At 40.4% G+C, this 27,291-nt stretch overlaps 1 long non-coding RNA gene across 2 annotated transcripts in view; it reads right to left on the bottom strand.

Moving 5' to 3' along the window:
• LOC148347545 (uncharacterized) overlaps positions 1 to 27,291 on the bottom strand; it is an 87,051-nt gene that overhangs the window by 48,931 nt on the left and 10,829 nt on the right. Inside the window, exon 1 of one of the 2 annotated variants that reach the window (XR_015847979.1) lies at positions 4,767 to 4,796. The exons of the other annotated variant lie outside the window; for it this stretch is intronic. This is a non-coding gene — a long non-coding RNA (uncharacterized LOC148347545). Of the gene's footprint in view, positions 1 to 4,766; positions 4,797 to 27,291 lie in introns of those variants that run through there. 2 annotated transcript variants of the gene reach the window in all.

Raw genomic sequence — 27,291 nt, forward strand, 5'->3', positions numbered from 1 at the left:
TGAATAAAATGACAACTCACAACACGTGGTAAGCTTTCTCTCTTGGCTTTGATCTCCGGCGAGACTAACACAAAATGCGACAGAAACAAAATGAAAATAAATCCAAGCAGCTTGCCAATATCATTTTTGTCGTTCCGTGTGTTCCGTTACTCCCCAAGCCTGCACAAAATCTAGTAATTTTATTCATATTTAGTTTCTTTTGTCTTTTATTAGCATATTTGGTATTGGAGTAATCCAAAAGTAATTGAAAGTAATCAAGTTAAAGTAACCCTACCCAACCCTGGCAATGCACATTGTTTGTACCTCAAAAAAAACCTAGTTTGGCTACTTGTTATATATGAGGTTTTACGGTAGTAAATTAGCGTATTTGTGCAATGATTGATCAGTCGAAAAATATTGCTCACTGCAATTACGAAACATTGGGTGCACCGGGAATCGAACGAGGGTTACGTGGTGAGATGAATTAATCCTAAGCACTAGACTACCAGTGATATAGATGACCTACAAAAAGGCATTAATTTCATCTCATTATCACACTATTTTTAGTCACGTACCAGAGATGAATGTTAGAGACAGGCAAAAACAGGAAGTCATCCTGTTGTTTTCATAACTTTATGTGAAATGGGTAGTCCGTGCAGCCCTTTGATACTTTTTGTGATTAAGGGCGTCACAAATAAACATGACTTGCCTTGACTTGAAAGAGTTGTCATACGCAGAATGTCTCCTCTTCCCAGCCCGAGTACCCATCTTACGGGTACTAATATGTAATTAAAAAAATTTGAAAAATACTGCATATGCAAAATAATAATGCTTAATTCACATTAGGTGAGGACAAGGTGAGGAAAGAAAAGAAGCGCCATTTGAGAATTTGATAATTGTTACTCAAAGAAAATAGACTGAAAGTGTATAGAATAGAATAGAATAGAATATACCTTTATTGTCATTGTTACAAAATGGGTTAACATATTGTGACAACGAAATTGGGCATGACACTCCAGTTTTACACATTCACAGTGAGGTATGAGCCAAGAAGATAAAGGAACAGAGAAGATAAGGTTATAAAACAAGGGGGATAAGGCTATAGTTATCATTGACATGGTATTTACACAAGAAATGTCGGCATGTGGGATGTATTGTAGGCAGGGTTGGGTAGGGTTACTTTAACTTGATTATTTTCAATTACTTTTGGATTACTCCAATACCAAATGTGCTAATAAAAGACAAAAGAAACTAAATATGAATAAAATGATGACTCACAACGTGTGGTAAGCTTTCTCTCCTGGCTTTGATCTTTTTGATCTCCGGCAAAACGAACATAAAATGCGACAGAAACAAAATGAAAATAAAATCCAAACAGCCTGCCAACATCATTTTTGCTGTTCCATGTATTCCGTTACTCCCCAAGCCTGCACAAAATGTAGTGATTTTATTCATATTTAGTTTCTTTTGTCTTTTATTAGCATATTTGGTATTGGAGTAATCCTAAAGTAATTGAAAGTAATCCAGTTAAAGTAACCCTACCCAACCCTGATTGTAGGTCAACAAATGTCCTTGCATTTTATATTTTGCTATTTTGGTCCATCATGTTTTGGACTGACCATTGCTCAAGTACAGTGGTAATTAAACCACGTTTATAAAGTGCAATTTTGAGTTATTTTTTTTCATAAAGTGCGTGAATAAATACAGGTTGACTGAATAATGAATAATGAATTCTATGTTTACCAGAAGATCCTGAAAGAAAACCCCCGGCCATCATTTTGTACCCTCAAATTCAAGTACTTTTGGTTCATGCAGAAGGACATTAGGTAACACATCAGCAAGTCCACCTACGAATAGCTCAAGAAAAAGACATGAAGGTTCTGGAGCGGCAAAGTCAATGTTTGAATTTGAATCCAATTGAGATGCTGTTGTGGTACCTTAAACGGACAGTTCATGATATAAAAACCCACAATATGGCAGATTTGAAACCATTTTGCAAAGAAGAGTGGGCCTAACTTCATCCACAGTGTTGTAAATGTTTGATTTCTGTTATTCCTGCCAAGGGTGGCATGTCCTGCTATTAAGTTCAGGGTGTCAGGACCAGAACGGAAACAGGACCCGAATGCGTGACGTTTACCGCAAGTTTTATTGAAAGAAAGAGGAAGAGCTGCGCCCACAATCCGGTGTTCACTTGACGCGGTAAGCAAGTCATTCTCGGATTCAGACTGGATTCCGAACATGGAAGTGGATCTTCCGTAGTGAGCGATGGCAGTGTAAGGGACGAAAAAGCTTGTTGGTAGACGGGACGGGGAGAGCAAGGCGTGGTCTGGGTCGGAAACGAGTCGTAAGCCCGAACAGGATGTAGACGTAGTAAGGGACAAAAAGAGGTCGCAGCCGGGGACAGACAGGAGAAAAAACGGGACAGGTTGGAGTCAGGGTCGAAAAAGGCTTGCCTAGTATACACTGAGGTTCGCAGACGGACTGACAACAGGGGACAGACAGGACTGGGTTCAAATAGTGACAGGGAGCCAATCAGAACCCGCGGCAGTTTTCGCCAAATGAGCGGGCACAGGTGGATTACATCATTAATCATGACACAGGGGGCAATTAATTTTTCACATTTTCACATTGATTTATTTATTTATTTGCGCCTCAATGAATGGAATCAAAGTATTAAAATTGTATTTTGTATTTCCTTGGGTTGTCTTTGTGTGATAGTAAAGTTGGTTTGATGATGTGAAACCTTTGTGAGTGATAAATATGGCAAAAACATAGAAATTAGGAAAGGGGGAAATCCTTTTTCACTGTACTGTAGGTGTAGAAACGATATTGTGTTTAATCGGATTTTTACGCTGAAATAAAACGCAATTTTATATATATTTCCCTTGAATTATTCACAGTGCATTTCCAAAAGGAGCGAATACAGATCAAGCTCCAATGATGCGTAACCCAAATCAAGTTTGGAGGACTTGCATAGGAAAACAAAAGAGCAGATTTACATCTTCTCGGACAATATTGGGGAGGACCAGACTTTGAGATCAAAAGGATTTCCCTTTCAAACGAGCCGAGACTTACGATCCCAGTACAACACCTAATGACAAATGGCGATGATATTTAGGATATGACAGATATGTGTGTTTTATCGATCAGAACTATATTATCTTGAATTTATACTTGCTCGAGATTCCAAAACAAACAATGATAGGAGAGGAGTGTTATGGGGTAGGGTCACAGGAAAAATAATATTTCTTAAGAATATATAAAGATGTATACAGAAGAATCCGGTAAACAGCGTTTTCACATTAAGGCGCAGGATAGTTTGTTTCGGCCCCTCGTTTAAGCATTCTTCCCAGTATACAGTGAAGAAAATACATATTTGAACACCCTGCTATTTTTCTATTTCTCCCAATTAGAAATCATGGAGGGGTCTGAAATATTCATCGAAGGTGTAGATGTACACTGTGAGAGAGATAAACTAAAAAGAAAAATCCTGAACTCACAATGCATGATTTTTTATCTATTTATTTGTGTGGCATAGCTGCAAATAAGTATTTGAACTCCTGAGAAAATGAATGTTAATATTTAGTACAGTAGCCTCTGTTTGCTACTATTACAGAGGTCAAACTTTTCCTGTAGTGTTTCACTAAGTTTGCACAGACTGCAGGAGGGATCTTGGCCCATTCCGCCACACAGATCTTTCCTAGATCAGTCAGGTTTCTGGGCTGTCGCTGAGAAACATGGAGTTTGAGCTCCCTCCAAAAATTTTCTATTGGAATCAGGGTCAGGATTTTAGATGATACACAGGTGTTCAAATACTTATTTACAGATGTATCACACAACTAAATAGTTGAAGAAAATCATGCAATGGGATTTTTGGATTTTTCTTTTTAGTTTATCTCTCTCACAGTGGACATGCACCTACAATAACAATCTCAGACCCCTCCATGATTTCTAATTGGAAGAAATATCAAAATAGCAGCGTGTTCAAATACTTATTTTCTCCACTGTATATCTTCAAAAACAAAATATTTTGCATGCCCAAAAACTTCATAAAATTCTAACTACGCAGTTTCAACGGCTATGATGACCTACGTCCCAAAGATGCCTGTCTGCGATTGGTAGACGTCATATAAAATGCTGATATGCTATTGGGTGAACTTACAATGCCTTTCTCTTTATCAAGCTCAGAATCTCATGTCAATACAATCTTTTGTGCTGTATTCATTTTCTATGGTTACCAAGGGTTGCAGTGATGCTAAAGGGAGAAGTAAAAACATGATCACCCTTGAAACGAATCTTGTAATTTTTTAGAAATATGAAAAAGGCTCACGATTTGCTACCCTAGCCAAGTTGCAGGGCTGTAACCGATCAACATTTGTAACTATTAATAAACCTAAGGTGAATAAAGCAACGGAATATCCTAAGGTCATGTCAACCCTTGCAAGTAGAGAGTTTCAAATCTAGTCTCCACCACCCCCTTAGCAGCCAATCGCTTTTCCATTACATATATATTTATTTACAATTGTATATAATCATATTGGAGTATATTACACATAAGCAGTACTCACTGCAGACGCTGCCCGACCTACAAACGAGGTACATTCCGTACGATCGTTCGTAAGTTGAATTTGCTCGTAAGTTGCTTCTGTGCTGTATTTTGTGTGTTCAAGGTTTTTATAAGTATGTTTAGGGCTTGTATAAGTAACCTGTATTAATTTGTACCAAAAAATAAACATTTCATAAAATAATATTCTCTATAAAGATAAATAAAGTTTAGTTCCACTTACTTTTGGAAGATGCGCGTCAAGAGGTCCTCAAAAAAAGTGGCCAAAAAAGGCGTTACGACCATTTTCTCAAGCTTTCTTATTCCACTTTAATTTCAATAGAAACATATTGCCTCTTCTTTACACTTAACACCAACCACATTGAATGGATAACGAGATTTTAAACAGTAAAAACGTCAAAGTTCTTAGCGCGCTGGAGATATTATAGACATAGACAGTATAGAAGTTCTTAGCACGCTAGCGATACAGTACACGTGGTTATGATTACAAACAAACAAGGAAGTAGAAGCCGGATTTCTTCTTCGGGGTGGATGCTGGGTGACCTCTCAGAGCGCCACGTGGTGGAAAGAGGCACTACACTACTGATCTCTACTCAGAAAAAGGTGCACACAATACAAAATCTAACTTACAGCAATGTCCGGATATTTTTCGACATGCCGAAAAAAATGTTGAATGGTCATAAGTAGGGGAGCATCTGTAGTATATCAAAGTATGAACAGAGAATGGAAATTACGTTACTCTCAAACCAAACTGTCTAGAACATTAAACAAAACACTATGCTAGGACCAGGGTTGGGTAGGGTTACTTTAACTGGATTACTTTCAATTACTTTTGGATTACTCCAATACCAAATATGCTAATAAAAAACAAAAGAAATTAAATATGAATACAATTACTAGATTTTCTGCAGGCTTGGGGAGTAACGGAATACATGGAACTGCAAAAATGATGTTGGCAAGCTGTTTGGATTTATTTTCATTTTGTTTCTGTCGCATTTTATGTTAGTTTTGACGGAGATCAAAGAGATCAAAGCCAGGAGAGAAAGCTTACCACGTGTTTTGAGTCATAATTTTGTTCATATTTAGTTTCTTTTGTCTTTCATTAGCATATTTGGTATTGGAGTAATCCAAAAGTAATTGAAAGTAATCCAGTTAAAGTGACCCTACCCAACCCTGGCTAGGACACATAACACTAATACACACAAGTGGACAGTAAGACATAAATTGTAAACAAAAAGTTCTGAGTTGTGCAAATGTACATGAGTGTGCAATACAATACATGATATTGTGTTATTTCAATGTTTTTATCTTGTGCACCGCGGTTTCAAAGCTAATTATCATAGCTTTCGATCACTTGATATAAGTCGATTTCATTTTGGGATTAATGTATTGTATCCCAGGGTCAACTGTATAAAATGTATATAGAAAAGAAAGACATATGCTCAAAGCGCTGGCTATACTTAATTCTATTTCGTGCTTATAGAACAAAGCCCCTCATTTAAGGACCTGCTGTGTTTACGGGACCACAATTGGTGATCCACATCGGGCCTGGCATCATCAGCTGAGCGCTTGCACACTTCTCAACAGGAAAACTGAGCTTTAGTGACTCTAATTTGCTGCTAATTGGCTAACGAGTATGACCTACACACTTTGATACATATGTGAACACATAAACATAACATGGACCTTGATTAATTAAAGCTCAGTAATCCCTCGCTGTATCCCGGTCCACTTTATACAATTTTTTTTTTTTTAGTCCTGCAGCAGACAACACACAGAAAATGATATCACCGGGGCAAGTTTCTGAGGGGTATGTGTGTATGTGACTGTACTGTGATAGATTGGTGTATGCTGTAAGTCAAACAGCAGGGGGCGGCGCAAAGGTCAATATGTCCACCAAAACAAACTGCGAAGCACTTCGACAGATAGTTTTTAGCGCCTTGCTACATTGAAAAGAAATCAACCAATTAAACCGGACTTTGGGGAAAGTTGGAACAGCGAAAAGAAATGCTGATCATCAGTAAGTGCTCCGTGGATTGTTATTGGGTCTGGGAAGAGACTGAGGCGGCATCGGGAGAGAAAGAAAAAGCAGTGCTGCAGGCCTTACCGACTGCTACAGCTACCTAACAAGCCACCTTTATCTCACCAACCCCAGATCCATTACCCATGAAACGGATGACTCGGAGATAAATCTTGTGGGAAATTCTACATCTGTGACTCTCGTATGTTCATCATCACGGAGGTCTTGCTCAACCGGAAAATCCTTGATGTTAGATTGCAGCAAACCCGCCCTCTACATCGTTTCCTTACACTGAAAGGAGAAGCCCTCTAATTTTGTTGTAGTTTTGTATAATGACTATAGAGGACATTCATACAACTGCAATTTTGCGTTCTGTTTTTTCATTTGTAGATCTATAGTTGTTGTTTTGTTACAGTCGTATATCTTATTTGTTACTAATATCTAAATAAATAACAAAATATCTCAACTTTCCCGGTTTTGACTATGACAGGACTTTTGGGGAATGGTTAAGGCGGAAGATATTCTGATGTCTCGCCTGTTCTTTTCCTGGACCAGACCAAGTATTCAGACTTTGGAAAAATAGAGTTGGGGAGAAGCATTGCAGCTGAGGACATTTATTGCAAAGTTTTAAATAAAGCTTAATATTAGTTCACTTCAGACCAATCGATGGAGAAGCGTCTCCCAAGAAAGGCATTGAAATGTGTTAACCACAGTTTTTATAGGAAAGGGTGTATGGGTTGGCAAAATGTAACATGAAACTTCAAAAGGCAAGGAAAGGAACTCACATCTTATTCAATAGCCCTTTGTTAATACTGGTTGCAGCGGTATTTTGAAGTTTGTTTGATAAGATAAGGGCCGACTCCTCGGAAGACCATTGCTGGGAAAGTACTGATATGAAAGGATACAATAAGTAAATACTTAATTCAAATATATGGATGAACATAAGTCAATTTATGACAACTAAATAAGTAACGATATTATTGAAGTAATGCTGTGATTATTAAGTAATAAACCTAATATTGTCATGATTACTAACCCAAATCACCTGGAGCAATCATGTGGCGCCTGGGTGGGCGCCTTCTGATTGGCTGGCACTCCTCTCTTAAGCGCCCTGTGCCCAGAGAAAAGTGTCAGAGCGTACATTCTTGTAACTTTGTGTGTTTCTTCCGATATCCTGTTCGTTTAGAACTCTGCTTACCCGATTCTGTCTGCCTCCAATCCGACCTGTTTCCGTCCCACGTTTTGATCTCTTCTCCAGCCCCGACCTGCCTGATTTCCGCACTCCGATGGACCACTCGATCCGAAGTTATACCCCCGGCGCCGCTGTTGACGTCTGACGGCCATCACGTCTCCAGCAAGCCCTGAACGCGTCCTTAATAAAAAGACTAAAACGAATGCTCTGGGGTCCACTGGTCTGTTCTGGTTTCGTGATAAATATAGCTGGAAAACTCATGTTATGGCGACACATACTCACTGATCTAGGTTAATAATCTAACAAAGATACACACGATTACTGTACATCATAAACATACGTGGAGTAAATACATTTTTAAAAATGCATCTTTTGGTTTCCTACTAAACTAGATCTAAAACTCATTAATGTTGACACAGTCTTGGCACCCAATATTTAAACATTTTCTCTGTGTGTGACATCTAAAAGCGCGTTTAATGTCATTCGGAGAATTCTGCCAAGAACCCCCGACGGGTTAGACGGTGAGGAAATATCAAAGGAATTAACGTTCTCTTTCGACACTGCAAAGATGCACTCGGTTGTTTCGTACACTCGGTACAATACCAACGAAATAAACACGGCGCGGATAAACAACGGGATTGTGTTTACTCTCTGATACATTTCAAAGGTTCCGTTGGGGACACGGTGTCTAAACAACTTTATGACTTGAACTTAGCAGACTGGCTCTGTTGCAAGCTACATTTGCAAAGGGCAACTCCGAACGATGGAATGTTGCGTTTGAGGTTTTGGACGTACAATTAACGGTTATTATTTCTATTAAACATTTGTTTGGTGGTCGTAGTCTTATGAAAATTGATTAAAAACTCTGAAAACCCCTGGACAGTCCAAATTTTATTATCTAATACTACTGTTACTGGTAAGCATGGAAACCAGTATTGTATTTTCCGCACTATAAGGCGCACCTAAAAGCCTTTATTTTTTTCAAAAGCTGACCATGCGCCTTATAATACAGTGCGCCTTATTTATGGATCAACATTAAGTTTTCCAACTAACTTGCAGCCGCCGACTAGATTTTCCCCCGAACGCCAAGTAGTCCGCGGTGTATGCTGGGATTTATTTACCGGCATTTCATTGGCTAACCAATGTGTCAATCATCATTTGAATCAGTCACTATTGGCTAAAGTTATTCGGAGGTAAAGGGGGCGGATCCTTTTTATCATTTACAGGCTGGCATTGGCTTAAACGGCGAAACAAAGCCTGCAATTGGCCAAAAAAGATTAATGTGTATAGCACGTGGATGACGGCATAGAGAAATCATTTTTTTCTATTCTGTATTTGTAAATATTTTATTCTCCTGGATTTACTACCCTCACGGATATAAGAGGACATTGGCTGCACATTATTATGAACACAACGACTTTGGTGAGCTACTCCGGGTTTTATATTGTCCCTGTATCTTGTTTCAGACTGAACTCGATGTTTCTGTGATAAGCGGTGCAGATAATGGATGGAATGGAGTGTCTATTTTTAAATTCAACTCAATTCCAAGTGTTTATTGTCATATGCACGGTAAAGTTGCGAGCGAAAAAGAAAATAGAAAGTAAGGAATGGTTGGCATTTCTTGAATCCCAAGACTTTAACCTTCCGAATGATGGAACGATGCATTTGAGTGACATCGTACGGACACCGCATCCGCACATGTTCTCGACACGTATTTGCGTCTTTGCAAGCTTTCGGAATGTTAAGGGGGTAATAAGTTTGAGTGAACTATCTGACTGTTTTGTCGACGTTCCCATTGTAGCACCCTATAACCCGGTGCGCCTTATAGTGCGGAAAATGCGGTACTATGTATTTCACATGGGGGAGCAAACCCCTTTCCAGAAAAGGCTTGGAAAGGAATGGGCACCGCCAGGCTGTTCTTGCCCGAAACACACCACAGCACAAGTTGTGCCCCAATGAGCCTTGCAGTTAAAGGATACCTTACCTGTGAACTCATCAATACGTTCTATGCCAAAGACGGCAATAACTGTCATTGCTCTATTTTGAGGCCGGTATCCTGCTCGTGTATCCAGTATCCGGTATCAATCCCGTCTGTCCCGTCCTGTCCGGTATCTTGCCCGTGCATCCTGTATCCGGTATCGATCTCGTCGGTATCATCCTGTCCGGTATCCTACTCGTGTTTCCTGCATCCGGTATCAATCCCGTCTGTCCTGTCCTTTCCAGTATCCTGCCCGTATATCCTGTATCTGGTATGGATCTCGTCTGCCCCTGGCTTCCTGTTTTCCTGCGCCTGACTTCTCTGCCCCACTTCTTCTGGTCAGCGATCGCTGAATCGCTGGCGTTTGTGTTCCCGCGCATTACTGCCCCATTTCCGTAAAATAAAGCTTGATGTGAAGATATTATGCGTTTGGGTCCACCGTCTTTTCGGGTTCTCACAACTTAAGTAAAACTACATTTTATTTGCATGAATAAAAAGCTATGCAATCCCAGAAAACGTGCGTGTCACTTGTTGTCTACAAAAATATTTTTTGTCAATGTTGTCCAATTTGTATCATGAATGCATTTATAACAGCGTTTCTCAACTGCTGGGATGGGACACAAAGGTGGGTTATGGATCCATTTTCAGGGGCCCTGGGCCTTTGCCTTCGCAATATAATGCTAAGAAGAGGAAAAAAAATTGGGTCGATTGTATTCCTTAACAGTAGATACCCTGCTGTTACCATCTCAATTGTGTTTGAAAGGGACCACATCTCATTATACAGTGATTTTGTTGGTTTTATTTCCTTTTTCTGCCCTCAATAGTCGGTCCTAAGAAAATCCGTGATAAGGAAAATATAACGCGGTAAATAATGGCACAACAATCGAGTCAAAAAGGAAATGATGGGGAAATACGAAAATGGTGAACGAGTGTCACTGCTGGAAGGTACAGTAAATGGTTTAAAAATATTGTACTTTTTGCTTTTACCAGCATATTGTTTGTACAATCTTTGTTTAGGCACAAGTTGTATTAAGACTTTGATTCTCTTTTAGTATGTGGCTATTTTAAAGCAGTTTCAGGGAGTTGCTTATATGCGATGGAGGCTTATATGCAAGTATATAAAGTACTTGGAGTGGGTTTGGTTTTGCTGGTCATTTTGTTTTTTTTTAAAGAAAAGGTGAATATATTGTACAATATCTACAAAACTGCATAATTGTTTCCTTAGTTCGCAGCTTTTCATTAGATGTATAATCAATTTAGGCCTGTATGCAGGCAGTACCTTGTATATATTACATTTCTATGCTAATTTATCCTATTATCTGTATTTTATTACATGTTTATCCTGCAGTGGCCCGTCTAATGACCTTGGAAAAAATGTATACTGTGATGTAATTAATCAAAGTACCGTATTTTCCGCACTATAAGGTGCACCTAAAAGTCTTATTTTTTTTCAAAAGCTGACCATGCACCTTATAATACAGTGCGCCTTATATATGGATCAATATTAAGTCGCAAGGTCTCGCAACTTACGCAACAGCCGCCGACTAGATTTCCCCCCGAACGTGGAGTAGTCCGCGGTGAATGCTAGAATTTATATACCGGCGTTTCATTGGCTAACCAATGTGTCAATCATCATTTGAATCGATCGTTATTGGCTGAAGTTATTCGGAGCCTCGGATAGGCTAGAGGGCTAAAACAAACCCTGCAATTGGCCGAAAAAGATGTGTCAATCATCAGTTAAATCGATCGCTGTTGGCTGAAGTTATTCGGAGCTTCGGATAGGCTAGAGGGCCAAAACAAACCCTCCAATTGGCCGAAAAAGATGACTCTGAATAGCAAGCTTGCTAAAGTACGCCATAAAGAAACATGTTTCATTAGTCTGTATTTGTAAATATTTTACTCTCCTGGATTTACTTCACTCACGGTTGTAAGAAGACCATGGTTGCGTATCATTATTGAACGTGAGAACTTAGGTGAGCTATGCGGCTTTATATTTTCCCAGTGTCTTGTTTTAGAACGATCTTGATGTTGCTGTGATGAGTTGAGTGAATTAAACTCAATTCCAAGTGTTTATTGTCATATGCACAGTAAAGTTGCGAGAGAAAAAGAAAATAGAAACTAAGGAATGGTTGGCATTTCTTGAATCCCAAGACTTTAACCTTCTGAATGATATTTGGAACGATGCATTTGAGTGACATCGTACGGACACCGCATCCGCACGTGTCTACGACACGTATTTGCTTCTTTGCAAGCTATCGGAACGTTAAGGGGGTAATAAGTTGGACTGAACTATCTGACTGTTTTGTCGACGTTCCCATTGTAGCGCCTTATAATCCGGTGCGCCTTATCTATGGAAGATATAGGACCAAAAACTATTTTTTGGGGGTGCGCCCTATAACCCGGTGCACCCTATAGTGCGGAAAATACGGTAAGAATAATTATCTTTTCATGCGCCAAAATGTGGCATTATTGCACACGTATTTAGTGTAAATCTCTCCCTACTATATTAAACATGAATAACTGTTGGGCCCATTTTAAATCTCAAGGTATTTTATGAGTGAGGGTGACATTTCAGATCCTTATCATATTGTTCAGATGCTTTCCTTTGACATAACATAGATTGTTTTGAATCCCAAAACGGGACACGATAGACCCTTATTGAGAGCCATTTGTCCTGAGGTTAGCGTCCCCTGGCACGCCATGACATCTATGTTTTGCCGAAGTGAATCACAGACCGAAGGCTGGGTAATCCCAGATTTCCTTGGGTCGGACTCCAAGCTCAGCAAAGGGCTTGACTAACATCTCTCTTTTCAAATGATTGCTTTGCTACACGACTTCAGAAGGAAGCAGCGGGCATGAAATTCAATTACGGAGCACACGCTCCAGAGCCTCCCCCTTGCTTTAATCCCTCGTTTGCTCCGAAAGATTTTACAGCTTCTTTTCAAGCAGGTCCTCGCTCACTCTTTGCGTTAGCCTTAAACTCGCCCCGAACATCGTGTATTTTCTCCCATGCAATAGCTTTGAACTCAAGAATCCACCCGTCCTTTGGGTTATTCTTTTTGTTTTTCTTGACACATTCTTGCACTTGTACATTTTTTTGCCATTCCTAACCTCTTGATGGTACAGTACATCCCTCTCACCCTCAATGAACTTTGTACTTTGACAATTAGCGACTGCATGAAAACATATTGATTGATCAAATGTGATTTGTTCAGTGTCAAGGATTATACTGGTGAAAATGTCTGCCGGTGACTACCGTTTTTTCCTACAGTTAATTTCCCAATGTGCTTTTTTTGTACCAAAATGGTAACTCGAAGTTTGGTTGCACTCTTTACGGTATTATATCACCGTATTTGTGGAATGATTGATCCATCCATCCATAATCTGCACCGCTCATCCTCAGTAGGGTCGCGGGGGTGCTGGAGCCCATCCCAGCTATCTTCGGCCAGTGGGCAAGGGGACACCCTGAACTGGTTGCCGGCCAGTCGCAGGGCGAAAAGAGACTCACTTGCTCATTCATACCGAGGGACGATTTCTACCGGCCAATAAACCTAAAATGCATGGTTTTTTTTTCGAATATGGGATTAAACCGGAGGGCCTGGAGAAAACCTGCGCAAGCAATGGGAGAACATGCAAACTCCACACAGGAACGTTCGATCTCATGACCTCAGAACTGTGCCGCAAACGCGCTAACCACTGCCTGGCCGTGCTGCCCCAATGATTGATCAGTCGAACTATATCGCTGCCCACAATTGCATTACAATGACTGCAAGGGAAATCGAACCTGGGTCTCAGTGGTGGGAGCGCAGAAAACTAACTACCAGAGCACCTGTGATAAATATCAGTGTCAAGCCAAATCAAGTCATGTTTACTTGTATAGCCCTTAATCACAAGGAGTCTCAAAGGGCTGTACAGACCACAGACTCAAATCACACCATCCCCTGATCTATAACCTATATGAGGGCAAGGAAAAACTCAAAACCTTAGAATGAGGAAAACGAAAAAAGCTTGAGAAAGAAAAACAATATATAGTAGATGTGTTGTAATACCACTCAATAACAGCCTGGTAGCAGAAAACCATTCTATTTATTTATTTATATAATCATCTTGAGGCATTTTTAAAAATTAGGGGTACAGTTTACTGGCAGAAGAAAAGACCCAAAGACCCACACCAAAAATAGAAAAACACAGTTTTCATGGACAAAGAAGCCTAACAAGGTAACCAAGAGATGAGAAGAAAATCAGGTGATGTACTGTACTGTATTATTGCATATTTTATTTTTAAGGGTTAAAGTTGCAGGTCACCACCGACCTGCTAACGCGGTACCAAGAAACTAAGACAAGAACAGGGTTAAAATGTAGCAAAAAAGTAGCGGTTTGTGATCCGGGATTTACGGTAATTTGAGGGGAAACTCAAGGCTGTGTCTTCAGCTTTGTATCGACTCACACACCCACAATGGTTCTCAACTTTTCTGACTTTAGGACCCAAAATTCCACCCTAATGTCAAGCTACGACCTAAATCAAGAAAAAAAATCCCACTTCTCAAATGTATAGAAGGAAATGATTGTGCAGTCTAAAGCAGAGATAGTAGAATATATTGATGTTTTTTTTTTTAAATAAAATAACCAGCAAAACCAACAACTTCAAGCACTGTATAGACTGAAAATCCTGCATTGCGAAAAAGCCACACCCCAAAACTGCTTTAAAACAGACACATATTTCTAATAAATCATTCCCAAAGTACCATTAAAACATGGACATAAATGATGATAGTTTTTTTTAAATTATGTGTATAACAAAGATAAATATACTGGTAAAAGATAAAACTATAAGCCATGCATTTTCCACTAACTTTCTGGGGACCGATTTTAATGGGCAGAAAAAGGAAATAAAGCAAAATAAATCCCAATCAAATGAGATGTGGTCCCTCTCAAACACAATTGGAATGGCGCCAATTGACTGAACAGGAAGAAAAAATCGAGCAAGGCCTTATCTCCATTTACTGTGTAAGTCTGTGTAGTTGAACTACCGTTTTTTCTTCTTGTGAGAAGTATTTGCCAATGTAATGGCCACGACCCACAGAAAACTGGCCTGCGACCCACTTTTGGCTTTCAACCTACCTATTGAGAAACACTGATATAGTTGAGATACAAAAAGACATCCGATTTGAGCTCCTTATCACACTATTTTTGTTCAGAGTACCAGAAAGGAATTTTAGTGAATGGAGAAAACATAAATAAACGTAAAAGAGCAATACACATGTGTGTATTTGACAATGAATCGGGCGTTGAAGGAAACTTAATGAATAAATCGTGCATTTTAATGTTGGTGTTGTGTTCATAGGTTGTCTAGAAATGTTTTTAATCATGGCTGCAAGTATTCAACGTTTGTTAATTACAATGCTTCGTTTGAGCCGAGAAAAAGTGAAAAAAAAAATTCATATCGATTTTAATCAGAAAATATGGGTTTGCCATAGCAAGAGTGCACATAAGTACAGTACTATTGTCATTCTTTCGCCAAATTTTAGGCACTCAATTGTCATGATTACTGATGTGACTCAGCTCTGCCCGCTTTTTTGGCGCCAACTGCCGCGGGTTCTGAATGGCTCCCGATCAGTATGTGAACCCAGTCCTCTCTGTCCGCTTTTGTCAGTCCGTCTGCGAACCTCAGTGAAGACTAGGCAAGCCTTTTTCGACCCTGACTCCCACCTGTCCCGTTTTTGCTCTTGTCTGTCTCCGGCTTCAACCCGTTTTTTGATCCTAACCACTTCTGCTCTCCTTTTCTGGCTTCCGACCCGCTTCCGACCCCGACCACGTTTTTGCCCTCCTGTCCCGGCTACCGACCCGCTTTTTCCGTCCCTGACACCGCCATCGCTCGCCAAGGAAGACCCACTTCCGCGTTCGAAGCACAATACGTGTACCAGCGAACACCGAACCGTGGGCGCAGCGCTTTCTCTTCCTTCCAATAAAAAATTGTGAGAAATGCAACGCAAGTGGGTCCTGTCTCCGTTCTGGTCCTGACACTCAATAAACTCAATCAATATCCAAATGGTACATTTAACTTGATAGACGAACGGAAAAAAAACAATCGAAGTTAAAAGTTCCGGTAATACTCGAGAAGATAGGCAATTAGCATGTGGCTAAAGTAATGCTAACACAAACCAATGCAAAGTCGGCTGCTACATGAGTTTGTAGACTATTTTTTGCACAAAAGTTTATAAAAGTGACACAATCACCCGGATCTGGAACACCTGTGCTCAGGATGTGGCGCCAACAGCCAGGACAGCTGATTGGCGCACCCTGTCCATTTAAATCCACAGCTTCCGAAAACAAGCTGTCTGATTGTACTATGCTACCTGTTGCCATCTGCTCAGAAAGCCCGTACCTCCGACTCTTTGCCTGCCTCCTGTTTTTCTACTTGATCTCCGTTGCCGACCCGTTTCCGAATTAGCTCACGACCTGCCCTGCCCGTCTGATTCCTGATCACATTTCCGAACACGACGACGCGACCAGTCTTCGCCCGCCCGTCAAGCTTCGTCAATCCGTCAAACAACGGATCGAAGAATCACGCCTTGTCATTCCTTCCTTCCAACAAAAACCAAGAAACGTGTGCAAGTGATCTCAGTTTTCCTTCCGTCCTGCCTGACAAAAAGTGCTGATATTGTCTCCTTGATGTTTTCTTCTTTATTACTACTGTAGTTATTAGTAGAAGTAGTGACAGTAGTATTAATTGTATGGGTTAACTTTGCTGACTTACATCTGATTTACAACGTAATCATTGATATCTAAAATGTTCAATTCGTTTTCAATAGGACCAACTTTTAACATTGTGTTTGCTCAGTTTGCCTCTCTTACTACTTCACATACTACATTACATTTATATATAGATAAGGAGTTGCTGGTTCGAATCCCACTTACAACTGTACACTGCAAAAGTATCAATTGGTATTAAAATCACTGCATATTCAGATACACTTGCTTCAACTTCACTCTTTGCTCCTCTTGCACTCTTTGCACTACTGTAAAATACTACACATAGCTATAATTATTTAGTATATTATTAGTACTTCAATACTCCAACTCAATACAACATTTTTTCTGTACATTCAAGGAAACTGTGCGGGTCAGATTTATCGACATTTCGTTCTGTATACACGTGTACTAAAATGACAATAAAGTATATCTGAATCTGAATCTGAATCTGAATCAAACTGAAAAGAAAGCATTAAAGCTTTCGTTAAATAACCAAACGTGTAAATGAACTCAGCTTCACCTTTGGCTTTCAGCTTCAAATCATCCCTTTTTTCACTGCTTGAAGAAGCACGGATAAATCCAGCATTGTGAAACTATAGTTATAGCTCATCGTTATTTTCAGGTTTTACTCCTCACAGTGTGTCCTTTTTTTTTACATAATAAAGTTCTATTTATTAATGTGGTCAACTATCATTCAGCAGTTTTCAGTCTTCCCACACAATTACTACAAAATTCTAGTTTCAGTTTGAACTACTATTTTTTTTCTATTTATTACCATTGCTATGTTGAATATGGTTGTCCTTGATTTTTTTCACATTGTGTAATAGTTTTAATGTTTTTCTGCACCCCAGGATAATGTTACAGCAGTCTGACCGCTAGAATCCGCAATTTCTGTGTTATGTGTTCACTGTTGTGATGCTATTCTATCTACCTTGGTTATATCCAGGGTTGGGTAGGGTTACTTTAACTTGATTACTTTCAATTACTTTTGGATTACTCCGATACCAAATACGCTAATAAAAGACAAAAAAAACTAAATATGAATAAAATGATGACTCACAACACGTGGTAAGCTTTCTCTCCTGGCTTTGATCTCAGGCAAAACTAACATAAAATGCGACAGAAACAAAATGAAAATAAATCCAAACAGCTTGCCAACATCATTTTTGCCGTTCCTGTCATGTCCAGCATGGTCGCCGTGGCGACCGGTTGGCCCCGCCCCCTGGGCACCGGCTGTAGAAGATTTTCTAATTTGCGTGTGTGCTTTTTAAGGGCGGGTTGTGGGTTTTGCCAGTTGCTGGTTCATTGTGTTTTCTGTTCTGCATTAATCTGTTCGGTCTGTCTTGAGGAAACCTGTGTTTGCACGTTCTGAGTAAAAGCCTGTTTTGTGAGTATTCTTAGTCTGAGTTCCTGTTTGCCTGTAAGCCTGTTTTTGTTTTGTTTTGTCCCTGAGTGTTGGACAACTTTTATTTTGCTAAATAAAAGTATCTGATCGTTAACACGAATGAGTTCTCCCTTCCTGCCTCCTGCCTCCGTTCTGGCCCGGTCCCGTGACAGATCCATGTAATCCGTTACTCCCCAAGCCTGCACAAAATTTTGTAATTTTATTCATATTTAGTTTCGTTTGTCTTTTATTAGCATATTTGGTATTGGAGTAATCCAAAAGTAATTGAAAGTAATCAAGTTAAAGTAACCCTACCCCACCCTGGTCATATCCCTCAAGAGGGGTGAGCGACAGCAAGACACACACATACAATAACAAAGAAAAAATAAAAAAGGGAAAAAAATAGCAAAAACACACACAAACATTTTTGGACCCAAAACAAGTTATGATCCCGCTGTGATGCAATACAAATATTTTGATTATGACCTATTGCAATGAATCTACTTTGGCAAGTTCCCATTTTTTTACTCGAGTAAATGTAGCGTATTACTGTGTCCGATTGGGAAAGAGCAAAACCATGTTTCAGCTTCATTGTAGAAACGAACAGAGGTCAGCTATTTTGGAGAAATGTGATCTGAGAGGGAATGTTTGTGGGTAAATGAGATTGACTCGGAGAGGAATTGTGCAGTGAGGTAATGGCTGCGTTGCCATGCCAGCCCTCACATCACAGTCGGGCTTTAACACGGGAAGACCTAAGCAGGCAGCGAACGTGTTCTGCTGCCACTCATAATTACCCTCGGTGCGATTGTGTCGTTTCTTTGGCCGCTTCGCTCTTTTATCCGTTAAACCCATTTCCAACGAATGTGACGCCGCGTTTTTGACCCAAATCGATTAACACAAGCAGAATTCCTAAATGTTACGTTATATATTCGGTAAAAACCTGAGCAGACGTATATTAGAATTAGGACTGTGTTTATCAACAGGGTTGGGTAGGGTTACTTTAACTTGATTACTTTCAATTACTTTTGGATTACTCCAATACCAAATATGCTAATCAAAGACAAAAGAAACTAAATATGAATAAAATGATGACTCACAACACGTGGTAAGCTTTCTCTCCTGGCTTTGATCTCTTTGATCTCCGGCAAAACTAACATCAAATTCGACAGAAACAAAATGAATGTCATGATTACTAACTCTGTTCACCTGGAGCAAACATGTGGGCGCCTTCTGATTGGCTGGCACTTCTCTCTTAAGCGTGCTGCGCCCAGAGTTCAGTGTCAGAGTGTACATTTGGTAACTCTGTATGTTTCTCCTGATATTCCGTTTATTTAAGAACTCTGCTTACCCGTTTTTGCCTGCCTCCGATCCGACCTGTTTCTGTCCCACGCTTCGATCTCCGCTCCAGCCCCGGTAAACACGACCTGCATGACTTCCGCACTTCGATTCCGGACTCGTTCCGAAGTGCTCTCCCTGGTGCCGCTGCTAACGTCTGACGGCCATCACGTCTCCCACAAGCCCTGAACGCTTCCTTAAATAAAGAACTGAAACGAATGCTCTGGGGTTTCCAGGTCTGTTCTGGTTTCCTGATAATGAAAATAAATCCAAACAGCTTGCCAACATCATTTTTGCCGTTCCATGTATTCCGTTACTCCCCAAGCCTGCACAAAATTTTGTAGTTTTATTCATATGTAGTTTCTTTTGTCTTTGATTAGCATATTTGGTATTGGAGTAATCCAAAAGTAATTGAAAGTAATCCAGTTAAAGTAACCCTACCCAACCCTGATTATCAATGAGAACAATGTTGTGAACATTATTTTAAAATAAATTAGGATAAACATGTGATAAAATACTTAAGAGAGAAAAAATAAGATTAAAATAGAATGTTAGGATAAAGAGACAAAAAGATGGAGGAATAACGCCATAGGTGTTGACGGTGTTGAAAGTCCAGGAAGAGCATCCTGACATAGCTCCCCGCTACTCAAGTTTGCTCTTCCTTCATCAAAGTGTTAAGAGTATTGGCAAGTCTGAGCACGATGTGAACAAAAACAAATACTTCCTATAAAAGACATCACAAGTGAGTAAATAAAGACATACCGGTACATATGTTGAAATAACACCTCAAAGGGTGGTCAGTCAGGACAAGGGGTAAAGGGCTAAATTTCATTCCTGAATATGAAAATATGAGCCATTGACATACCTGTCAACCTGTACGTTTTTGCCGTACAAAGTACGTTTATTATGCAATTTAAGACGTGTACGACGTACAAGAAAATCTGTACGAAAAATCTCTCAATTATGGGTACCATCCGATATACACAGACTATCACGAAACGGCAAATCAATCAAGTCAAACGAGTTCGCCGCGGTAGCCTCTTTCTCTGTATCGTTTTTTTCGTTGCAAACGAAGGGAGCTGTTTGATGCTACTGTGCGCATGCGTCTGCCGCCTGGGGATTTCCCATCATGCATCATTCAACATCGGATTTCATGTGGTAGTTGTGTCGTGAAAGGAAGTCCATCTCTTTTTGGAGAACCGCCTTTTTCGGCTCAACTCATTAAAGAGAGCCGGCTCTCAAACGGCTCACTTGCTTTGATGCATTATATTACGAATGATTATGTTGTATAAAGAAGTTAAGAAATAAAGGAAGTATAAAAGGAGGAAATGAAAAAAGTCAGGTTTGTGGTGATCCCTTTAATCAGTATATTACCAACATTAAATGAATGCAGAAAATGAATTAATAATTTGAATAAGAAAATGTAGTATTCTAGTTAATTATATTTGCATGGAATTTTCCTTCTACAGTGAACGCCCAAGCTACTTCATTTTTGAACTTTTTTTTATAATAAACCTGATTTGTGTCGAGCAACTCAGTATCTCACAACAAAATGTTAATTAACAATATATATGATATAATGAAACACATGTACAATATAACATGTTAAACTACATAATTAAACACTTATAAAAAAATATGGTGTAAGATTATTTTGTATTTTGTAAGGGAAAATGCGACAGTTTGTAAGGGCATGGAGCCGTGGAGGTGAATTGTACTTACTGTTTTTTTTTAACATCCTGGTCGATTTATTGTGAATGTGGGCCTTGGTGATAAAATATAATCCCAAGAACAAAAGTATTGTTGCAGATTTGTTCTCACTCTTAGTTTATGTTATTTCTACATCAGGCACACGATTAGACAACTAAAGGTTAATTTGATTGTGTTGTTTTAAATCAAGCGGGTCATTGAACAGCTCACAGGTTCTATTTAATCTGTCATAACTGTTTTATGACCAGTGTGTCACGTTTGCTATGTCGCCCAATTGGTCCAGCCCATGTGGCGCCAGCTGCGGCTCGTTGACAGATTGGCTTCCCTTCTATTTAAGCTCAGTGCTCTCACTCTCGCTTTGTCAGTCCGTCAACGAAACTCTGCCCCGCAAGACGTGGGTTTTGAATCTGTTCGGTTTCCTGCCTGCATTTTCTGTCCGGCATAGTTCCCGTCTATTTTTTCCTGTTTATTATTATCTCTCGTTTTTGTTCCCGTTTAGTTTGTCCTATTTTTATATCAATCCTGTCTGTCCTGTCCGGTATCTACCCTATCTGTCTGATATCCGGTCAGGCAATTGGTATCGATCTCGTCGCCAGACTGCTGCCTAACGTGCATGACTCCCCATTTCCCGTGAAATAAAAGGCTTGTGTGGGAATCATCACGCAATTGGGTCCTGATCCAGTTCCGGTTCATGACACAATGAAGGTTCATGAAGCATTTGATGTTTTGGACAAATGAAGTTTCATGAATGACTCAATATTTTTAACAAATGAAGCTTCATGAAGCAGTTGATATTTTTTGACGAACGGAGTTTCATGCATTATTCATCCTTTTTGGTGATTAAGCTTAAGGATGCATTGATAGTTTTGGACAAATGAACCTTCATGAAGTATTTGATATTTTTTGACGAATGAAGCTTCATTCATTCATTCTAATCCTCTGGTTGGCAGTTATCAAATTTCATTCGGTTCCACCCAGAGTTGGGTAGGGTTACTTTGACTTGATTACTTTCAATTACTTTTGGATTACTCCAAAACCAAATATGCTAATAAAAGACAAAAGAAACTAAATTTGAATAAAATGACAACATTTTGTGCAGGCTTGGGGAGTAACAGAATACATGGAACGGCAAAAATGATGCAAGCTGTTTGGATTTATTTTCATTTTGTTCTGTCGCATTGTATGTTAGCTTTGCCGGAGATCAAAGAGATCAAAGCCAGGAGAGAAAGCTTACCACGTGTTGTGAGTCATCATTTTATTCATATTTAGTTTCTTTTGTCTTTTATTAGCATATTTGGTATTGGAGTAATCCAAAAGTAATTGAAAGTAATCCGGTTAAAGTAACCCTACCCAACCCTGGTTCCACCACATCTTCTTACCCTAGGTCCCCATTTGAAGCAGTTTTTGGTTTTCCCTCATGAGTCCACATAAATCGCCAACTGCAGATTTTGGGACCAAGAATCCCCCCAAAAATTTGTGGAAGGCATGAATGGAAAGTGGCAGAGTGGATTCCGGGGAGGTCCACGGCTGTTTTTGAGGCTGATGGCTATGTTGCGTTCAAACCTGTCACACAAAAGCCCGGCACAAGTACACTCTGTATAAACTTTCCGCGAGCTTTCTAAACACAGAGAGTGCCAGCCTGGTCCAGGAGAGATTAAACAGGGAGGAGGGGGCATAAAAAAATGTCAGTTTTGCGCGCACACACAATGCTGTCGCAAATTATACACTTCCTTTGTATTTATATTACCTTATGTATTTAGATGACACGGTTTCTTTGTATCGGGCCAGTTAAACACACAGAGTGTAACTCTCTCATGTTGCCAGCGAGGACTCCACCAGCAAAGATTTATGGGCCTCACTCGTGTCAGCAAAGTTTTTTTAGAGACAGGTGGAGCACATCTACCGTTCAACTACGTTGACAGCCGGTCAGCATTGCATTGGATGTAAATGGCATACCAGTCTCTTGTTTTTTATTGTAACCGAGTGTTCCCGTAGTACAGTGGTTGGTTAGCCTAATGCAGGGGTCATGAACCTTTTTGACCCAAAGAGCCATAAAAGCAAAAAATGTTTTAAAAAGAAATTGAGAGGGCCACATCATATATTCATCTCATCTCGTTAGCCGTACCGCTTATCCTCATTAGGGTCGCGGGGGGGCTGGAGCCCATCCCAGCCATCACCGGGCAGTGGGCAGGGGACACCCTGAACTGGTTGCCAGCCAATCGCAGAGCACGCTGGGACAGACAACTCATTCGCTCATTCACACCTAGGGACAATTTGGACCGGCCAATTCACCTGAAATACATGTTTTTGGAACGTGGGAGGAAACCGGAGTGCCCGGAGGAAACCCACGCAAGCACGGGGAGAACATACAAACTCCGCACAGGAAGTCTGGAGCTGGATTTAAACCCACGACAGGTTCCCATGACATGAACTGTGCCGCACAAGCGCTAACCACTGCGCCGCCGTGCTGCCCCACATCATATATTTTCAGACAAAATTGAAAAAACTGCCAAACACGTTCTCTAGACAAAAGCTAATTCTTCAGCACTTTTTATTTCACTGTGTGTCATTTGCAATGAGCCGCTACTTTTTTTCCCAAACGTTCAACCCTGCGGCTTATTCCGTGATGCGGCCAATTTATGTAATTTTTTCTAACGGCCGCCAGCGGCGCTCGAGTACAAAAGGTAAGATTTAGACCGGTGGAATATATGCGCCGAGGAAGACTGCAACTTCTTAGCTTGTGCACAGATTAAATTAGCGCAGAAATATCCTCACCATGCAAATTGCATAAAGAAAGACACATGACGCAGCTTTCAAGCTAAATGCAATCGAGCAGTCAGATAAAGAAGGAAACAGAGCTACTGCACGTAAACTTTACTTTGCGAGCATGTTGCTAGTAGCGTTTTGCTACCATTCACAGGCACGGTTTGGGATTAAAGTTATGATATTATTATTAAAGCTTTGAAAACTCTCTCGGTGTACCGTCTTTCTTTGTAAATATGTGTAACCCATGTATAATATGTATTTGCACCTGTATATTTTTTTAATGTATTTATTTGAGACACTTATTCTGATATGTTTTGAGAATTAAAAAAGAGGGGCGGAGCAAACGCGGGCTGACGGAAAGTGGGGTAAAGGTGAGTGGGACCTATTGTCGCGGCGGACAATAGTGGATATACATTTTTCCCACCCTTACCTTTGGAAATATAGACTTTTTCCCTTGGACTCTGCAGGTTTGCATCAAACCTTAACTAACGGTATTATTTTCCGTTCATTTTGCCGGCTGTGATTTTTGGACTGTGTACTTCAAAGAAGGAGATTTGGTTTCAACCGCGCGACTTGAAGTCGGGTCTGGATAAATGTAATGTTTGTTTTACAATTTTTAAACGTGGGCGCATGAGGCTTATATACAGGTGCGGCTTGTGTATGTACGAAATCGGTTTTCCTCTGAAAATGTGGTGGGTGCGGCTTATAATCAGGTGCACTCTATAGTCCGGAATTTACGGTAATCAAATGTATGAAATGATAATCATGCCAAATCCTGTGTCCCAAATCAATGTAAATATGCCATTTACAATTTGTCTTCCACCTTCAGTTAAGAGTGTTGAGGCAATTTTTTTCCATGAAATTTGTCCTTAATAACGGTTTCAAAACAATGTGCATGCAAAGTTATTTTGTAAAAATGGCATAAATTACAGCAAACGATAAGCATATCGCCATATTCACTTTCGGTGAGCGAGAGAGTGAGAAGGAAGTGCCTTGCGCTGTGTGCAGGGATCCGCCCACCTGTACTGCTCACCCAATCAAAGTCGTTTGCCAGCGTTTTCGTTTATCAGTTTAAATGGTTTCTTATCGAACTTCTGCATTAAGTTGCTTCGGCTGTATATGGACCAAAATCGGGATGAAATCACTTGACTTTAGAACGCCACAGAGGGATGTGCAATAGTTACATTTTATTTCGGAGCCATACGTACTCATGAAAAGAGCCATACATGGCTCCTGAGCCATAGGTTCCCTACCGCTGGCCTAATGCGTGAAAGTTCCCTGGTTCGAGAGAAACATATGTCGGCCTGGAGAAGGTCTTGTACTTGCCCAAGGAAATGGTGCCCCTAGGACCTTTGTGGTTAAGGCACCCAACCAACCAACCAGTCTACTTGCATAGTCATGAATTAACCATTAGTTTGTCAAGTGAGCGAGCAATCAAATTGAACTTGATGAGGAGTTCCATCTTTGATGAATAGGGCAAGACTACTTCTGTCTCTCAATTAACTGGAACATGAAGGGGAGGGAAATAAGTACAGAACCGAGAATGAACAAACCAGGCAACCAAGAAGAACGACCGAGCAAACCAGGAAAGAATGAGACCACGAGAAAACCAGGAAGTCAAGAATGACGGAACCATGGGGGCAAAAAAGAACAAAACCAAGAACAAATGGACCAGGAAGCTAAGAAACAAGAAAGAACAAACCACAAGGCCAAGAAATAACAAGACCAAACAAAACAGGAGGCCAAGATAAAATGAACCAAAAAAGATAGAGACTGATAACCAGCAAACTGAGCCGCCAAGAAAGAAAGAACCAGGAGGCTAAGACAGAACAAGACAGAAGATGAACAGACCAGAAGGCCAAGAAAGGAGGAACCAAGTCAGGAAAGAACAAGCCCAGGAGCAAACTAACCAATAAGGAATGAACCGGAGGGCCAAGAAAGAACACGATCAAAAACGAAGCAATCAGGGCGCGATGAGATCTGGAAGCTAAGAAAGAACAATACCAACAATTAATCAACCAGGAGACCAAGTAGGAGCAATACCAAGAATGTACAAACCAGGAGCTTAAGGAAGACAGAAACCAAGAATAAAAGAACCAGGAGGCCAAGGACGAACAACATCTAAAACAAAGGAACCAGGAGGCCAAGAATAATTCAGACCACTTTCGGTACTTGGTATTGGCCTCAACGAATGTTTATAAATTGAGTATTTGCATCAACTAGCAACCTGTCCCAGGTGTTGTAATATCAACGAACAAGCTCAGCACAACCTTTTGAGCTAGCTGATGAGAACATTTTTCATATTTATTTTTCTTGCCTTCTTTATCTTGTCTCAAATCCGAGGCCTGTCTGGATCTTTAACAGCGTCCAGTCCCAAGTCTTAAAAGTTAGTGGACCACCGTGTGTGTTTGGCTTATTTGGGCAAAATCGCAAATGATTTCACACGCACTTTGTACGTGAAAACTGTTCTCCGTGTTCCTCTGAATTGGATACAGGTTAGGGACAGGTCACGGTCGCTTCTACTCCTGCGTTGGTCTTTCCTGAAAATGTTCAGCCTTTCTGTGGGGAAAATATTCCAACTTGGTAGTTTTTTTTAAACTCAATGAGGAAAGACCATCGGTGGATTTGTTAGAATTTTTAAGGGTCTGAAAGTTACTTGGGAGGAACTGATTAGTGAGAACAGCGACCAGGATTTTTCTCTTAACATTTTTGAAATGATATCTCATCTCTCATCTCATTAGCTGCACCGCTTATCCTCAGTAGGGTCATGGGGGTGCTGGAGCCCATCCCAGCAATCATCGGGAAGTGGGCAGGGGACACCCTGAACTGGTTGCCAGACAATCGCAGGGCACACAGGGACAGACAACTCGCTCGCTCATTCACACCTAGGGACAATTTGAACCGGCCAATCCACCTGAAATGCATGTCTTTGAAATGTGGGAGGAAACCGGAGTGCCCGGAGGAAGACAGAAAAAAAAACGGGCAACCAAGAAGAACGAACGAGCAAGCCAGGAAAGAATGAGACCAAGAGAAAACCAGGAAGTCAAGAATGACGGAACCACGGGGACAAAAAAGAACAAAACCAAGAACAAATGGACCGGGAAGCCAAGAAACAAGAAAGAACAAACCACAGGGCCAAAAAATAACAAGACCAAACAAAACAGGAGGCCAAGATAAAATGAACCATAAAAGATCGAGTCTGATAACCAGCAAACCAAGCCGCCAAGAAAGAAAGAACCAGGAGGCTAAGACAGAACAAGACAGAGGATGAACAGACCAGGAGGCCAAGAAAAGAGAAACCAAGTCAGGAAAGAACAAGCCCAGGAGCAAACTAACCAAGCGTGGAGAGAACATACAAACTCCGCACAGTAAGTCCGGTAGCTGGATTTGAACCCACACAGGAGGTTCCCAAGACCTTAGACCGTACTGTCGAACTGTGCAACAGTGGTTGCAAATTATGATTAATGCTAGCATTAGTTTTTTATTATCTATAAGGTATAAGTACCGGGCCAAAAGTTATCGAATCGAGTTTTTAGCCAGTCACATGACGCCACCCTACAATATTAAATCAGCCTATACCACTTGTTAGAACAATTCTAAGCATGTTTGT

Source organism: Urocampus carinirostris, chromosome 19, assembly GCF_059441175.1.
Source record: "Urocampus carinirostris isolate Australia breed hairy pipefish chromosome 19, RoL_Ucar_1.0, whole genome shotgun sequence".
NCBI classification, from domain to species: Eukaryota; Metazoa; Chordata; class Actinopteri; order Syngnathiformes; family Syngnathidae; genus Urocampus; species Urocampus carinirostris.